Below are 18,860 nucleotides of genomic sequence, written 5' to 3'. Positions count from 1 at the left end.
AAATTGATAAACCGTTAGCCAGACTCATCAAGAAAGAAAGGGAGAAGACTCAAATCAATAGAATTAGAAATGAAAAAGGAGAAGTAACAACTGACACTGCAGAAATACAAAGGATCATGAGAGATTACTACAAGCAACTATATGTCAATAAAATGGACAACCTGGAAGAAATGGACAAATTTTTAGAAATGCACAACCTTCTGAGACTGAACCAGGAAGAAATAGAAAATATAAACAGACCAATCAGAAGCACTGAAATTGAGACTGTAATTAAAAATCTTCCAACAAACAGAAGCCCAGGACCAGATGTCTTCACAGGCGAATGGTATCAAACATTTAGAGAAGAGCTAACACCTATCCTCAAACTCTTCCAAAATATAGCAGAGGGAGGAACACTCCCAAACTCATTCTACGAGGCCACCAACACCCTGATTCCAAAACCAGACAAAGATGTCACAAAGAAAGAAAACTATAGGCCAATATCACTGATGAAAATAGCTGCAAAAACCCTCAACAAAATACTAGCAAACAGAATCCAATAGCACATTAAAAGAATCATACACCATGATCAAGTGGGGTTTAACCCATGAATACAAGGATTCTTCAATATATGCAAATCAATCAATGTGATACACCATATTAACAAATTGAAGGAGAAAAACCAAATGATCAGTTCAATAGATGCAGAGCAAGCTTTCAGCAAAATTCAACACCCATTTATGATAAAAACCCTCCAGAAAGTAGGCATAGAGAGAACTTTCCTCAACATAATAAAGGCCATATATGACAAACCCACAGCCAACATCGTCCTCAAAGGTGAAAAACTGAAACCATTTCCACTAAGATCAGGAACAAGAGAAGGTTGCCCACTCTCACCACTATTATTCAACATAGTTTTGGAAGTTTTAGCCACAGCAATCAGAGAAGAAAGAGAAATGAAAGGAATCCAAATCGGAAAAGAAGCAGTAGAGCTGTCACTGTTTGCAGATGACATGGTACTATACATAGAGAATCCTAAAGATGCTACCAGAAAACTCCTAGAGCTAATCAATGAATTTGGTAAAGTTGCAGGATACAAAATTAATGCACAGAAATCTCTTGCATTCCTATACACTAATGATGAAAAATCTGAAAGTGAAATTAACTAAACACTTCCATTTACCATTGCAACAAAAAGAATAAAATATCTAGGAATAAACCTACCTAAGGAGACAAAAGACCTGTATGCAGAAAATTATGACACTGATGAAAGACATTAAAGATGATACAAACAGTTGGAGAGATATACCATGTTCTTGGATTGGAAGAATCAACATTGTGAAAATGACTCTACTACCCAAAGCAATCTACAGATTCAATGCAATCCCTATCAAACTACCACTGGCATTTTTCACAGAACTAGAACAAAAAATTTTACAATTTGTATGGAAACATGAAAGACCCCGATTAGCCAAAGCAATCTTGAGAAAGAAAAACGGAGCTGGAGGAATCAGGCTCCCTGACTTCAGACTATACTACAAAGCTACAGTAATCAAGACAGTATGGTACTGGCACAAAAACAGAAATATAGATCAATGGAACAGGATAGAAAGCCCAGAGATAAACCCACGCACATATGGTCACCTTATCTTTGATAAAGGAGGCAAGAATATACAGTGGAGAAAAGACAGCCTGTTCAATAAGTGGTGCTGGAAAAACTGGATAGCTACATGTAAAAGAATGAAATTAGAACACTCCCTAACACCATACACAAAAATAAACTCAAAATGGATTAAAGACCTAAATGTAGGCCAGACACTATCAAACTCTTAGAGGAAAACATAGGCAGAACACTCTATGACATACATCACAGCAAGATCCTTTTTGACCCACCTCCTAGAGAAATGGAAATAAAAACAAAACTAAACAAATGGGACCGAATGAAACTTAAAAGCTTTGGCACAGCAAAGGAAACCATAAACAAGATGAAAAGACAACCCTCAGAATGGAAGAAAATATTTGCAAGTGAAGCAACTGACAAAGGATTAATCTCCAAAACATACAAGCAGCTCCTGCAGCTCAATGTCAAAAAAACAAACAACCCAATCCGAAAATGGGCAGAAGACCTAAATAGACATTTCTCCAAAGAAGATATACAGATTGCCAACAAACACATGAAAGAATGCTCAACATCATTAATCATTAGAGAAATGCAAATCAAAACTACAATGAGATATCATCTCACACCAGTCAGAATGGCCATCATCAAAAAATCTACAAACAATAAATGCTGGGGAGGGTGTGGAGGAAAGGGAACCCTCTTGCACTGTTGGTGGGAATGTAAATTGATACAGCCACTATGGAGAACAGTATGGAGGTTCCTTAAGGAACTAAAAATAGAACTACCATACGACCCAGCAATCCCACTACTGGGCATATACCCTGAGAAAACCATAATTCAAAAAGACTCATGTACCAAAATGTTCATTGCAGCTCTATTTACAATAGCCAGGACATGGAAGCAACCTAAGTGGCCATCAACAGATGAATGGATAAAGAAGATGTGGCACATATAAACAATGGAATATTACTCAGCCATAAAAAGAAACGAAATTGAGTTATTTGTAGTGAGGTGGATGGACCTAGAGTCTGTCATACAGAGTGAAGTAAGTCAGAAAGAGAAAAACAAATACCATATGCTAACACATATATATGGAATCTAAAAAAAAGAAAAATTGGTCATGAAGAACCTAGCAGCAAGATAGGAATAAAGACACAGACCTACTAGAGAATGGACTTGAGACTATGGGGAGGGGGAAGGGTAAGCTGGGACAAAGTGAGAGAGTGGCATGGACATATAACACTACCAAAAGTAAAATAGATAGCTAGTGGGAAGCAGCTGTATAGCACAGGGAGGTCAGCTCGGTGCTTTGTGACCACCAAGAGGGGTGGGATAGGGAGGGCGGGAGGGAGGGAGATGCAAGAGGGAAGAGATATGGGAACATATGTATATGTATAACCGATTCACTTTGTTATAAAGCAGAAACTAACACACCATTGTAAAGTAATTATACTCCAATAAAGATGTTAAAAAAAAAAAGAATAAAGCTGTTAAACGAATATATTTTTCATGCTTCAGGGCTATGTGTTTAACAGTTTTCTAACCATTCACTTATAAGAAAATACTTCAGTTATTATCTCCTAGAGTTGAAATTAGATGTTTAATTGACTGGAGGGAATGAAAGTCGCTCACTTTTAGATATGGCAACTATTTCAAAATATTTCTGTACAATGCTTCATAGACCACCATTAGCCCAAATTCTTGGCAAACATTCCTGTGTGTATATCTAGTTTCTTTTATAAATGTCATGCTGGAAGAGCTAACTCTTTCAGAAACATGTTTATCTTAATTAGGAAAGTCAACAGACTTCTAATGGGAAGAAATGGGTATTTTTCTCTGTGGTATCAGAGGCATCAAAAGGCCCAGTTCTTCTGCCAAACCAATCTTCCTTCCTGCCTGCCTTTCAAACCCAGGTGATTGCAGACAGCTGAGCAGGCATTTTCCCCAAAGCTTCTATTGACCTGGCTTCAGTCTTTGCTCTGCTGCCCCATCTCTCTCTCTCTGTCATTCTTCCTGTGTAGGTTTTTGTTTGTTTGTTTGCTTGTTTTGCCTTGGGAAACCTAGGGATATTCATGGCACTGAGGCAAAAAATGTGGAATTAAAAACTAAATTCTTGAGGCCTTATCCTAGCAACAAGACCATCACCATCTGTTCAGAAGACAAGCCAGCTATTATCCACTGCATTCTTTATACAAACTCCATCACCTGTGAGGGGAAAAAAACTGTCCCTTCCTGGGTTCTCTCTTTGTCACAGGAGAAAGAGGTCTGTTTCCCCCTGATGCAGTAACACCTAAAGAAAGCAAACAGGACTGGAAGCACTTATAACAAATTTAAAGAAATCTACTCGAAGGCCCTATATTGTCATTCCAAAATATCTGATAATTGTCATCTGTGCGTAATAAAACCTGACAAAAATATTGTTGATGTCTCTCAGTAACCACTATATTATTTAAATTAGAAAATAACAAATGGAGCGAGTGTATCTGTATTTTTTGTAGTAAAATGATTGTCACAGTCTCTCCTTTATTTTTAGCTTCAAAAATTTTATTCGTTTCACCTTTCAAAAACCACATCAAAATTTATATTTTGAAAGTGGCATTAAAATGTTATTTCAGTGACTTCAGGGTAAGAATCAATCTATTTAGACACCTAGTTTAATCCAGGATGAAATATTTTTCCTTGGGAAATGTTTAAAACAGTAGACAGTAGCTCAGTGATATTTTATGCAGTAAAATTTATATTATTAGGAATACACAAGATCTTTTTCCTCTCCCAAAATAGTTCAGTACAAAGGAAGAGAATATCCATAGATAGAATATTTGAAAATGCCAACCAGAGTCTAAAGTCCAGATAAATAAAATATGATATCATTCTGGATTATTTTCTTTCTAGAAATAAATACACATGGAGATATGATTCAATAAATTTAAAAAGAATAGATTTATTAACTGTTTACCTTGTGCCAATCATTACGTAATATGCTCTTGAGTATTTTTCAAAATTTGACATGGTTTTTATGAAGAATACATCAACAAATAGAAAGTACCCCTCAAATCCTAGGAAATTGTAGCTCTATAAATATAACTAACATTTGGTTGGTGTTTATTATTTTAAAATCCATCCATCTTTTCTACATTATCCCATTTGATCCTGATAAAGAGCCTGTGAGGCCAGCTGAGCAGTCATCTCTATCACTCACTTAAAGATGAGGAAACCTGAGTTCAGAGAGGTGTGCCGGTTTTCCCATGGCTCCCCAAGAATCTAAAATCTACTTCAACCAATTTTGAAACTAAACTCTGGTTTTTTAAAAGGGCATTATTTATATTTGTACCATCAAAAAGAGAATACGAATAAACGTGAAGACTAAAGCAACAATAGCTCTTCATTCTCTGGAACAGATTGTTGATATACTTGTTGGCTGATGTTCAGAAATATCATTTGTGTTGTACATAGGCTCCATTTTCATGAGTCAATGTTCCCAAAGTTGTCCGTAAAATACGAACTGAAGTTACCCATGTGACTGTTAATTATCTTCCTTTTTAGATCACACCTTGGATTCCTATCATCTGCATATTGGGCACTAAAAATTTCCTACATGTTTCCCACACGGCTTTTGCTAAAATTTTCCTAGTCACAGCCACAGTTGAAAATCCTTGCCAGTAAGGTAGGGATTCTGAGAAGCAGCTGAATCATTCTTTTTATCCCATCTGTGAATATGCTTGATCTGAAGGGAAGAAAATCCCAATGTTTGGCTAATTTCAATAGATGGAAGTAATACATCTGTCTGGTTGCACCACATCAGAGTAGGACAAAAGCACACATAAAAATGGTAACTAGATAAGATGTAGGATAGTAAGGCCATAGAAGGATACTTTGAGCCCATAAATAGGTATTCAGATGGTGAAAGGAAAATTCTTGAATGTCAGAATAATTGCCTCTAGCCAATTAGAGCCAACTGATTACATTAAAATATTATAAAATGAAATATTTACCAGGACAAGGTACAAAGATGTATGCAGGACCATAGATTCCACAAATATGCAACGTGGGATGATAGCTGAGTTTTATGTTTTTAGCAATGTTGTCAACTGGGTTTCAAGTCTAAAAGAAAATAATTTTTCAAAAGATTACTTTTCCCAGCAAAATACAACTAATACGAATACAAAAACAATTATGCAGAAATCTTTATTCCCAGCCCTCGTTTTCAGATTAACTTGAAACAGGTGTTAGTGATGCTAACAGCAATGTTTTGATCCCCATGTGGCCTGGTGACCTCACTTTCTCTGTTCCTCGAATAGAGAACATAGCCTTTCCTTCTTAGTCCCTTACAAACATGTGCTGGTGGTCACAAAGGAGAATTTCTGACAGGGAAAAATAATAGGATGGGCCAGCAAACTAAGAAAATCTCATACATGCTCCTCAAAACTGACCAGAGGTTATAAACATCTTTTCAGTAAAAAGATCCCTCTTCGATGGAGTGACCAGTAATTCAGGTTTGCCGAGGACTTGAGGGGGTTTCTGGGATGAACTTTCCTGTGCTGAAACTGGGAAAATCCCAGGCAAATTTGAGGGAGTTGGTGACCCCACTTAGCTGTAAGATAAACTGACTTGCAGTTTAATTTGGCAGCACTGTTCATAGTCTTTAACATTCCTTTATAAAACATTTTAAGAATACGGGACTGAAAAAATCCAGGCTTCTATTTTGAGAATCAAGAGCTCCAAAATGCACCTCAGTAGCAGAAATCTGGGGTTTCATACTTCATAATTTATGCAAGCAAATCTTTGTGAGCTTTGCAAACACCAAGACCATTGCTTGCCTTATCTCATTGACTTATCTTGTGCTACGATCAGGAGTGATTTTGCCTTCCTTGTCTCCTGTCTACTGCTGAGTTATCCATTCACCCTATTATGCCTCTATTCCCTTTACTAAGCATGAGAGCCTAATAATTTGTTAATCATGTGAAACAACCAAAAACCTATCCTCATCCCACCATTTTTTAAATAGCATGGCAATGCTTCCCTACTGTTCAGGGGAAGAAAAAAGATTCAATGGATTGCATTGGAGGTTGTCAGGGCACAAACTCATTACTCTGTAAATTGATTTGTAAAAGGAGTGGGGAAGAAAAGTATCAAGAATTTATCTGTCTTGGGGTTCCCTGGTGGCGCAGTGGTTGAGAATCTGCCTGCCAATGCAGGGGACACGGGTTCGAGCCCTGGTCTGGGAAGATCCCACGTGCCACGGAGCAACTGGGCCCGTGAGCCACAATTACTGAGCCTGCGCGTCTGGAGCCTGTGCTCCGCAACAAGAGAGGCCGCGATGGTGAGAGGCCCGCGCACCGCGATGAAGAGTGGTCCCCACTTGCCGCAACTAGAGAAAGCCCTCGCACAGAAACGAAGACTCAACACAGTCATAAATAAATAAATAAAAGAACGTGAATTTCTTTAAAAAAAAAAAATTTTATCTGTCTTTAGTTACTCTGAGGTAACTAAATGGTTAATAAAAGAAAGTTTTTCTTTTAGAAAAATCCCAACAATACAGAAAGAATGATGAAATTAGAAAAATCAGCAGCTCGCAACTCTGAAAGAAATGATGGATACAGGCAATGATCAACAATGAACATAAAATCACTATTGAAAATCTGTTGAGGAACTTTAAAAGGCTGACATGACTTTTCAAGTTTAGAATCATTTAAAATGGGACACCTGATCAGCACATGCCTCACACAAAAGGCATACACAGAACCACATATGAAATATTCTAGACTGAGTAGCAAAAGCCGCTGGTGCCCATCTCATCCCTCTGCCCACCTCTGACCTCAGCTGCAGCTCTGGGGAATAGTTCTGACTCACTGTGTGCAAGGACCAGCTTCCAGGAAAACCTTCAACCAAGGGGAAAGGGAAGCCAGTGGCAAGTCTGGGAGGTGCTGTCTAAGCTTCCCAGAAGTCCCCACTGAATAGAGCCCTGCTGTCTACAGTAGGCACCTTGATAACACAACTTTAAATGGTCTTGCCCTGCCTGGCCCACTCTCCCTACTCCCTCTCTCCTGTCTTGTGGAGTCACTTCCCAAATAAACTGCTTGCACTGGCACTGGGGTCCTTCTTGCAAGCCATGCTTTCAGAAAAGCTTTAGCTAAGTTGTTAATGAAACCTATATCTAATTACCTATTTACAGGAAATATAGGAGACAGAGGAACAAGCTCACTGTTGGCTCAAAGGATGTCCAATTTTCCCAGGACAGATGACTGGTACTTCCAACAAATGGACTGCATGAAAATAAAGGAAGAAGGGGAGGGAGGAAAAAAGGGAGGAAGAGAGGAAGGAAGACGCCTTTTGCAGAATAAGAAAGACCTACATGACAACCAAGTATAGTATTTATGTGAACCTTGTTGAATCCTGATTTGAGTAAACCAACAATAAAAAATGTATCTTGAAAATAAATGGGGGAATTTGAATACAGTATTAAGTGATATTAAGAAATATTTGTTCATTTTGTTAGGTTGATTAGCAAAGTAGAGGTGGTTATGTTAAAAAAAAAACCTTATCAGATGAAATAACATACTAAAGTATTCATGGGTGAAATCATATTTTGTCTAGAATTGTTTAAAAATACTCCAGAAAAAACAAAAAATAAAGTGAAGAATAGATGGAATCAGATTGATAAAATGTTGATACTTGTTGAAGGTAGTAGTGGAAATAAGGGAATCATTATCATTACTATTCTCTCTACTTTTGTTTTTGTTTAAAATTGTATACGATGAAACATTAGGAAAGAAAATCGTAATGGCCTGAAAAACCCTGAATTCAAATGAATAAAATAACATAAACTCTAATTTACTTCTAATTTAATTGACTGAAAGCAGTGCAGGCACCACAGTGGTACTACCACTAGCAGAAATTCAGTAATCCAAACATTTGTCTGTCACCTTCTTTGTTACCAGGAGCAAATTCCAGGGTAAATTATTTTGTTACTGGTTGGCATGCTCTGGTTAGCAAACATAGACCAAATGTTTGTGTTTCCCCAAAATTCATATGTTAAAATCCTAACCCCCAAAAAACGATGACAGAGAATTAGGTTTAGATGAAGTATGAGGGTGGAGCCCCCATGACGGGATTAAGGAAGACCAGAACTCTCTCTCTGCCATGTGACACATAGCAAGAAAGTGGCATTCTGCAAACCAGGAAGAGCCTCCTTCCTCATCCCATTAGGAACAGCATCTGCTATTATCTTGATCTTGGACCTCCCAGCCTCCAGAACTGTGAGAAGCAATGTCTGTTGTTTAAGCCATCCAGCCACCTGTCTATGGTATTTTGTTAGATAAGGCCCAATTTCTGTATTCTCAGGAAACAAAAATTTATTTAAATATTAGCCTAAGCTAGATATTATTAGGAAGCTATAAAGAGGAAATTAACAACACCTTATATTCATGCTTTGTTTTCAAATGCATTATTTCTGTTGATTCTTGAAGAATCCCCAAGAGTGAAAGTTATATAATATACAGCAAAGTTAAATGATGGTTAATATGAATTATCTGACATTAGCTACTTTACTTTTTTTCTATGATATGAATGCATAGTTCATCATACTTGGAAATGTCACAGCAAACAGGGAGCTTCTTGAGGGAAGAGATTTTTTTTTTAACATGTTCATGTTTGTATCCCTAGCACCTAAAAGGGCATTTGACACATTATAGGCACTTGATAAATAGTAATGCTTAAATTCCTTTAAATCCTTTACTGAAGTAGTAATTGGGTCAACTGTCTACTTCTCTCATCATCACTGGCATTACATTAATTTAAACTAGCACTGCTGTTTTTTCTGGACTTTCTAACTGGTCTCCTTACATCCACTGTTGGTAATACCAATCACATTGCAGACAGAGTACTTAAAAATGCAAATATGATCACATGACAACACTTACCTACATACATACCCACCCACCCTTAAAACCATTCAATTGTATTTCATGACTCTAGTACTTTTATTATTTTCCACATTTATTGTGTGATTATTTAATTAATCTATGTCTTTCCTAACAGGCTTTAAACCCCATTCTTAGAGCACGGACTGAATTTGTTTTTGTCTTATCTCTATCTCCAGGGCTCTACATTCTATATGCTTAGAATGTAGTATGTGGTCAAAAATATTCATCAAAAGAATTCATCCAGTAGTCAAATCTAAACTTGCTTTGAGTTATTTTAACATGTTACTTTCATTACCTGAACTGAACAGGTAAAATAAAATTGTGGAGGAACATTATTGTCAAATTCATGTAATTGTTTCTGTTTGCTTAACCAATTGCTACAACACCTATAATATTGTAACTTACTATTAATAGAAAAGCAGCAACTACATCTCCTTGACACAGAGTGATCCTGCTTGTCAATTCAAAGGAGACACTGAAAGAAATCCATTATTCTGTCTTTACCTATAATGGTTATGTAAAAAATGGAAGTATATTTGGCAGCTTTCAGGAGCACAGACAATTCTATATGGACAATAGACAGTAAGCAGAAGCAGTAAAAGTTCCCGCTCTGTTAAAAATTTAAGAGTCACTTGATTTTTAGCTCTTTGGCAAAACCCATTACACAGAAAAAAAGTATACATATAGAAAACGCAAACTTACTATAGGTAAATTTCAGAGTCTGTTATTTGAAAACAAAAGAACTTTGAAGAGTAGTTGTAACCTACTTCCTTTTATTGTTGGGTCCCAAGGCATTTCAAAGGGCACGGTTTCCCAGATCATTCCATGCTAGTCCTAGGAGGCATGCGTCTTTTGCTCCTTTCAGTAGTACCACGTCTCATGTTATCATCATCCGCACGCTTGTGTGTTTCTCTCACTGGTTTATAAATGTGTGAGGTCAAGGTCTGGTTCTACCCACATACCCTGAAACACAGGATGTGCTGTAGTTCAATAAACCCTTTATTGAATGCTGTGATCTAATTTACAAAAATTCAATTTATACTCGTGTCTTCTGGGACAATATTTATTGTGTTAAGTAGAAGATGGAACCAATGTACATGGGCCAAAGGTAGAAGGAAATAGTCATACAAGGACTGGCCCAAGTAAGCTAAATGGTGATTGGGGCTGAGTTTGTCTTTGGAGTTCGTTTCCCATGTTATCAGATTTGAACTCCATGTTGGTACCCTTTCAGATCATCACCCCATCTTTTGTTCCATGGGATTAAGATTTGATGAGCTTCACCTGTATGTATTGATGTAATGAAGAAGGTAAAGCATCTGATTCATTTTTTTATCATTTTCAAGTGAAATTTTATTTATAGGAAATATCATTAAATTATAGCAATTTGAAATATTATGATAGGATAAATTCTTCACAAAGTTTTTATTGAAAAATCTTTTGAAAAGTTTTTACTCTCTACAGAAGGATGCCTGCTTAAAGTTTATAGAATATTACAACAGGAAAAGTCTTCAGATAATTTCTGGTTTAATACACTTAAGACTCAAAAAGATTAAGTGATTCTATTAATCAGCTGATAACAGATATTTGAGTGCCTCCTATACTATGCAAGGCACTAGGAACAGAAAGGTGAATAAGAAAGAGAATCTGCTCCCAATGAGTTCCCAGTGCAGCAAGGCACAAAACCTCTGAGCTTAGTAGAATTATGGCCCATGTCTTCTACATGTAGAGGAGATATTTATAGAATCTCAGCATTTAGAGAAAATGTGACTTTTCAATGCTCATCCTGATGAGCATATTAGTATTCATGGGGTCCTCATGTCTCTCCATAAGTACCATTGTTGTGGAACATATTCCATCTGAAGAGAAATAACCCCCTAAAGGGTGCACATTTTAAATCTAAATAGTACCCTTTCTTTTTGAAATTTTAATTTTGGAACTTAATATAGAGTCTACTGTTACCAGAACAACCACATCCACCGAAAATCATCTTAAGGTAGCTACAGAATCCCAAGAGGATAATGAGTTCTTCAGAGTTTCCCTAGTTATGGAGAGGAAATCATTAGTAACTTAAGACAGAAATAAAGAAATCATCTAATTAATGTATTCAGAGATGAATCTTAATGTCCAATTATTCTCTTGATTTGACACAACCTAGTAACAACATAATGTAGTCAGCAACATTGTATTAATGTCGGAAGAATTAGCGGGAAGGTAGCCCTGTGGGGGAAGAAACAGTTTTTGTTTAATCCTTTCCTCTTTCTTTTGCTCACATATGATAAGCAAATCTCCTGCTTAAGTTTATCATTTTAAAAAAAAAGAAGAAAAAAAAGAAAAACAAGTAACCCCACAGAATTAACCTGAAAACCATATTGTGCTGAAAAGTCAGAATTATATTATAATTAAAGCTTATAAAATATAATTTGAACAAAGGTCGGTCTGTTCAATTCATTAAATATTAACAAATGATTTTGCTATCGTTCATCCTAGTCTCCTAGTTCAGATCTATTGACTGATTTAACCAATGTCTATTTAAAATGTTTAATTTCCATATTTTATAATTGGTCCAATATTACATAATACTCACAAAGAGTAAAAAGTTAAAGTGCCATATCATCACATCCATATTCATGCTTCCATTTCTTGGAGGGATGAAAATTAAGGAAAATGTTTTTCAATATTTTAGTATTTTATGTTAAATAATACATAGTGGTGATTAAAAAAATGAGTATATAAATGTATTACAGTACAAATCTGTACCAGTCTTAAACCCCCAGTCTCCCAGTTTCCCTCTACAAAAAAGAAAAAAGAAAAAAAAACCCCTAATTGTTTTTAGTTCTTTCAAAATTAAAAGGTCTTATCTTTTAAATATTAATAATTTATAAAATGCAGTAGCCATATAACTGGCTATATTTTTTTTTAACTTTTATCATTTTTATTTATTTATTTATTTATTTATTGGCTGTGTTGGGTCTTTGTTTCTGTGCGAGGGCTTTCTCCAGTTGTGGCAAGCGGGGGCCACTCTCTTCATCGCGGTGCGCGGGTCTCTCACTATCGCGGCCTCTCTTGTTGCGGAGCACAGGCTCCAGTCGCGCAGGCTCAGTAGTTGTGGCCCACGGGCCCAGCCGCTCCGCGGCATGTGGGATCCTCCCAGACCAGGGCTCGAACCCGTGTGCCCTGCACCGGCAGGCAGATTCTCAACCACCGCGCCACCAGGGAAGCCCTAACTGGCTATATTTTTAGATCATCTAACCACATCTCACTTTCCCTCATCAAAACATTATAAAACTAAATCAATGTGTTAAGATAATAAATTTCGGTACTGTTTTAAACTTTTTTCAAAGATAAACTTATATTGTTTATTTTTATATTCAGCAAAATTTCATTGTTGTAGGAGATATTCTTGATTGCCTTGATAATCCCCCTTTATGGTCTCTCTTTTTCTTGAACACTTCTAAATGATACTTTCTTTCCCACTGCTAAATTTTTAATCAAATTTCTATCTGCTTTGCCCCATCAGTCAGCTCAAGACTGTTGATTTTAGCAGAATGCAGTTCTAATTTGACTAACCAGAGTCACAGGTGTGTTTGAAATGACTGATATGTAAGTCTATGTCTGAATAGTCTGTGTATCCATAAAGAAACAGTATTGAGCTCGCAATATATATATGAGGGCCCATTCTAGGTACTGGATTAGATACCAAGAATTAAATCTCATTCCAAACTAAGTATAAGAAATGGAATCTGACTTCAAGAAACATAGAGCTTAATTGAAGAGATACAGTACACTCAGACGACATACATATGGCAATGTTATTAGTGATCACTGGACAACTAAAAATGCAAGAATTCAAAGAAGAGAAAATGACCACTACAGTCTAATTGTCAAGAAGTGGGGTTTTTTTGTTTTTTGTTTTTTTTGTTGTTGTTGTTTTAGAAAAACAGGGTTTAAACTAGCCTCAAAATATGTGTAAGAGTAAGACATACACTCAAAACAAAAGACAGAATAGTGTGCCCAGAGGCATGAGGAAAGAGATCTAGAAGGCTTCTAAAGGACAGTGAATGAGCAGTGTGTCTGAAGCACAAAATTATTAAATGGGGGGAATGGGAAACCAGGCTAGAAAAGCAGTTTGGGAAAGTCAAGTTAAAGAATTTAGTCATTATGTGTCAGCAGGGTACAGTTAGGGATGATTTTTGATGAGAAATGATATGATAAGGAATAATGTTTTATGACGATTAGTCTGGGGGATTCGTTTTCATTCATGCTTCCATTTATTCAACAAATATTGATTCGAGCTCTAAAATATCCAGGCGTTGTACTATAAATAGCAGCAAAGACAAGTAAGATACATTTCCCACCCTCAAGGTGCTTCTAGCCTAGAGGCACAAGTAAAAGAGTAAGCGCCATTTATTGTGATATGTGGCATGGTGCAGCACCACCCTGAATGCTATGGATGTTAAGAAGAAAGACTTCCAGAAAATACTTGTGATCAGAGAAAGCTAATACTTGAGATCCTGGCAGAGCCAATTCTGGAACTACAACTTGAGAGATCAGTATTAGTTAATTATATGACTTGGAGAAGAAGAAGGAATGAAGACATTTAGGCACATGGGAACAGTTCATGTGAAGGCAGAAAACCATAGCACGATGGAGCCGTCTCGTCATTGCCTGATGTCATGTCCCCTTGGCCCATCTGTGATTTCAGCTACAGCTGTGATACACAGTTCTGTGCAAACTCAGAGCTAGCATCCCGCTCAAGCATTTCCCACTTCAGGGACTTTTCTGAAGTTCTGGAAGTCACTTAGCTTTTGCACAAATGGAGCCTGAAAGGGTTGGGGTGTTACACCCAAAGGCATCCTTCAAACAGTGGGGAACAGGAGATGGTAGAAGAATGACTCAGCTGCCTGTTCTTCTGACAATTCTGGGAGTATTACAGGTTTCTCAGAGGTTTCAAGGAATGAAGCTCTATCGACCATTATAGGGACTTCATTGACATACCCTCACCACAACACTCTATTCCTCCTCCCTCGTACCTGCTTCCTTATATAGCCACCCAAATAAACTCCCTGCTACCAAGTCCTTGCCCCAGGCTCTGCTTTTAGTAGAACCCGAATAGAGACAAAAATCTCTTATTCAAAAAAAAAAAAAATCTCTTATTCAGGGTGACTGTAGAGACATGGGTAACAACGATGAGAAGGGGTCATGGTGGATGGAGAAGGATAGTTGATTTTCAAACTAGAGAGAGCTTTGCATGTCATGCTAAAAACTTTGAATTTTATCCAAAAAGTTACAGGGAATCATTGAATGATTTTATACAAGAGAATAACATGTTTAAGATTTTTGTTTTAAAAGATCTCCCTGGCAGCAGTGTAAAGAGTATGAATTGCAACACCCTAGATGGAGAATTGAGGGCTGATTTAGAGACCATACTATGACCCAAGCAAGGTATTTTGAGTCTTAATTAAGGAATTAGCTGTAGGAGTGAATATGAGATGTGAAAACCATCTGCTTTTAGTGCCTGGTTGGATGTGTGGAGTGAGAGAGAAGGGAGTTTCCAATTTGCGACAATGTTTGAGTAGCAACACCATTTATCCATAGAATACAGGAGCAGTAGGTTATGGGGAGAGGGGTGGAATGAGTTTATTTTTCAGCATATTAATACAAGAGCTTGGGGTAAAATTCATATGGAGAGATAGGTAGGCAGTTTTTTATTTCTTGGTAGAGGTTTGGATCACAGATATAGACATATGTTGAACAGGCCTGTGGTAGGCCCTGAGATAGGTTCTTCCAAACATTACTTCACTTAACCCTCATAGCAAACCCAGTATGTGGATTATTTTCATTACTTTGTATTTGAGAAAATAGATTCAGAGAGGTCATTTAATTTGTTTAGGATCACACAGCAAGTGAACAGTGGTGACAGAATTTGAACCCAGGTCTGATAGCCTGAATAATGTTTTTACAGTATACCACTCTGGCTCTGCCATACTGACTATACCAACATCTTCATCTTGAAATGGCTGATAATTGTAAAGCTACAGTTTTCAACTATAGCAGATAATAACGGTAACAGGACCCACAGGTCTCACACCTGAACCATGAATAGCTTGACATTATATAAAACCATGGATCTAATCTATTACCCTACCTGCAATGCAACTCACTCTTCATATTGGTGTCCGATTGTTATAAATGTTTCTTTCCAAAATGTGGGAAGTCCCTACATGAAATATTATCTTTGTGAGTTTATAAAGCATGTCACCAGTTATAATTAAAAGCAAGGAAGGAATAAAAGTGCTCATCTTAATACACTCAAGATCAACAAGATGAAGGGAGGGAAAAGATAAGTGTTTAACAGCACAAAGTGGTAGGTGTTATTTTCACTGGAGTGATTCACAAAATTAGATGGACTCCTAAGAGTGAAAGGGTGAAGTATCTTGTGTCTGTTCAAGAAAAGGCAGTTCTGGATATAGAGTGATGGTTTGAGAGAACACACATGCAGTTCCAACTGGGCAAAGATCTGAGGCCATGGTTGTACAGAAAAGCTAAGATATAATTGTACTAAGGATCAAGGCTTAATAAGCAATAGAGAGAATAAGTAAATATACAAAGAAAAATTGATTAGATGTACATATATGTAGTGTATATATGTGTGTGTGTACATATTCATCTGAGGGGAACTTATATTAACAAACACAGACTTCTAAAGAAGAATAACAAAATATTCAGATTGGAAAAGATCTGAGAGAGCATCGTTAAGTCACAAGCCCTACTTCTACCCTCATTTCGCAAAAGAAGAAGTAAGTGAAAAGGTTAAGTGATTTGTTTTTTCAAGATTTAAATCCACAAATGGGCTGGACATTTATTGAACGGTTATTTGTCTAACATTATGGTAAACTGAAGATTTTATTATAAATATGACAGTGACTCTTCAAGCATCTTATAATATATGCTTCTCTCTTAAAAGATAGTTTTCAATATTCATGAAACAATAGGATCACTGAAGAGACGTACCAAGATCCATGGAATCTGTGAGATATTCATTAGGTTTTTTGTTGTTAGGATTTTTAATCAATCATGTGAAGTTAGTCTTTGTCCAATACTTCTTGGCCATAAACCTAAAGGATAAATATTTATGGAATCTCTGAAGTTCTATGGAATTATAACTGTCTTAAATGGAAGTGTTCTGTTATTTTGTAATCATTTTGGATCTAAAACAAGATATTATTAGTTGAAAAGTTTTTAATTTCTTCATGCAACTGGTGGTTCTCAAGCTTTAGGGAGCACCAAAAGCACCTGGAGGGCTTGTTAAAACGCAGATCACTGGGTCTCACCTCAGTGTGTGTGATTCAGTAGGTCTGGTAAGGGCCTAGAAAATCTGCGCTTCTCACAAGTGCGCAGTGAGGCAGATGCTGCTTGTCCAGAGACCCTCCTTTGAGAACCACTGCACTAATTGGACCATGAACAACTGTGGGCAGAAACTGTGTCTCACTCATTTCTGTATGCTTAGTGTCTACCATATAGTAGAACCTCAACAAATGTTTATAGGAATGAGTGAATGACTAAAGGATTACATAAATGATGTAGCTAAAAATGTTAGCTATTTGGACTATTAACTGCCCAGCTCAAGAGTCTTCTTGTTTCTCCCACTTATAAAGAAATTAATAAATCAAGAAAATATTAAGTAATTGCTGTCCTATTTGCTGAAAATGGAAAAGCTGAACTCTGTGTTGTCATGGATACAGTATTCTATTTTCAGTACTAGTCATGTCTTACTTGTTAATGACTGTTACAGTAACCAATAGGAAAATAACACTTCACTCACCACATTTCATTAAATTTAACACCTCATATTAAGCTTAATGGGACAATAAGAACAAAGTTCTGCTTGCCATTTGTTTACAGAATTCCTCCATTTCCCTGTGCTTAGTGACTTACACAGCATCAATCTTTATGAACAGCTCCCCAAATAAAAAGGAGATAGGAAAATAAAAGCTTTCTATTTGACTTAATAATAATGACCTCTGGGCCGGACATTTCCTGACATTTAACCAATAGTTAAATTAAAAGACTCTACTGTCTTTGATTCAGGGTCTCTGCTTCTACCACAGATTATTACCTTGCAGGAAATGCCCTTACTTTAGAACATTATAAATTTAACAGAAGAGAAAGCAAAATAATATGAATCCTGAGCACTAGGACTTTCCAATCCCTGCATTGTAAAAGGGTAAATGCAAAATATGGGTGGAGAATAGACAAAACTGGAATAAAATCCTTCACAGTTTGATCTTGATGCCAATCACAATGAAATAATCACCTCCATCATTGCAACCTGGAGTCATGCTACTTTATTTCCAAGGAAAATTCCACTGTGAGGGTAAAGAGCTTCATAATGCATCAGGAGAGAACAGATTATAAACAAACAGTTCAGGCTCCAAAAGAAAAAAAAAAGATAATTAAATATATTTAATGATGCACACATCTGAGCAAAAGATCAAGGAAATATTGGAAAATATAACATCATTTAGAAGTCAAGGGAAATAAATGGGGAAGGAGAAAAGGACAGATAACTCAGAGGGACTGAATAAATCTCAGATAGGATATAAAAGACTGGAAACAGATGTTTATATTAAACTGCCAATGGAGTGATGAAACCATACAGATTGCGGTACCAATTTAACTGGAAAAAGCTATGGCAAGCAGACAGAGATTTGAGTTGGAGCTCTATTTTCCACCAGTCAGCTGAAGGAGGTGGCTGTTGCCGCTACTGCTAATGATGAATACCATATGCCGGCAAGAGACACAGCCAGTGTGCTCTGCTGTGTGTGTTGGTTTGGGAAGATATGTGTAATTTTCTTTATCTGATACAAAATTAGTGCAACTTCACATAACTGCATGCAGAATGCCTGAAGAAGAGCCCATATTGCTTCTCATTGAAAAAGTCAAGAGTGAATCAGTTTTAAAACTTTTCATCTCAATTCAATAACTCAGTTAAAGTACCTTGACCTGATTTAGCCATGATATTGCCCTAGTTTTTTTTTTTTATTATATTTTTATAGTGGAGAGGAAGCCTACAACAGAATAACCATGCAGACAAGTAGTTAATGTGATATTAAAAAAACAACAAACTTGCTGCTGACAGTCTTCTTTAAATGAGCATATATGTGTCTCTGTACATATAAGGTTTACTTCTTGTATCAACAAAGGATCCAAACCTTGTGCTCTAGTCATAAATTTTGTTTCATATTGAAAAAATAAATTTCGTTTCATATCAATTCCCCAGTTTACAAAAAGCAATCTTCAAAAAAATACTGGAATTGGCAATTTGGAGTTTGTTTGTT

The sequence above is a fragment of the Balaenoptera acutorostrata genome, chromosome 8, assembly GCF_949987535.1.
Source record: "Balaenoptera acutorostrata chromosome 8, mBalAcu1.1, whole genome shotgun sequence".
Classification (NCBI taxonomy): Eukaryota; Metazoa; Chordata; class Mammalia; order Artiodactyla; family Balaenopteridae; genus Balaenoptera; species Balaenoptera acutorostrata.
Note: the sequence above shows the minus strand (reverse complement) of the source record.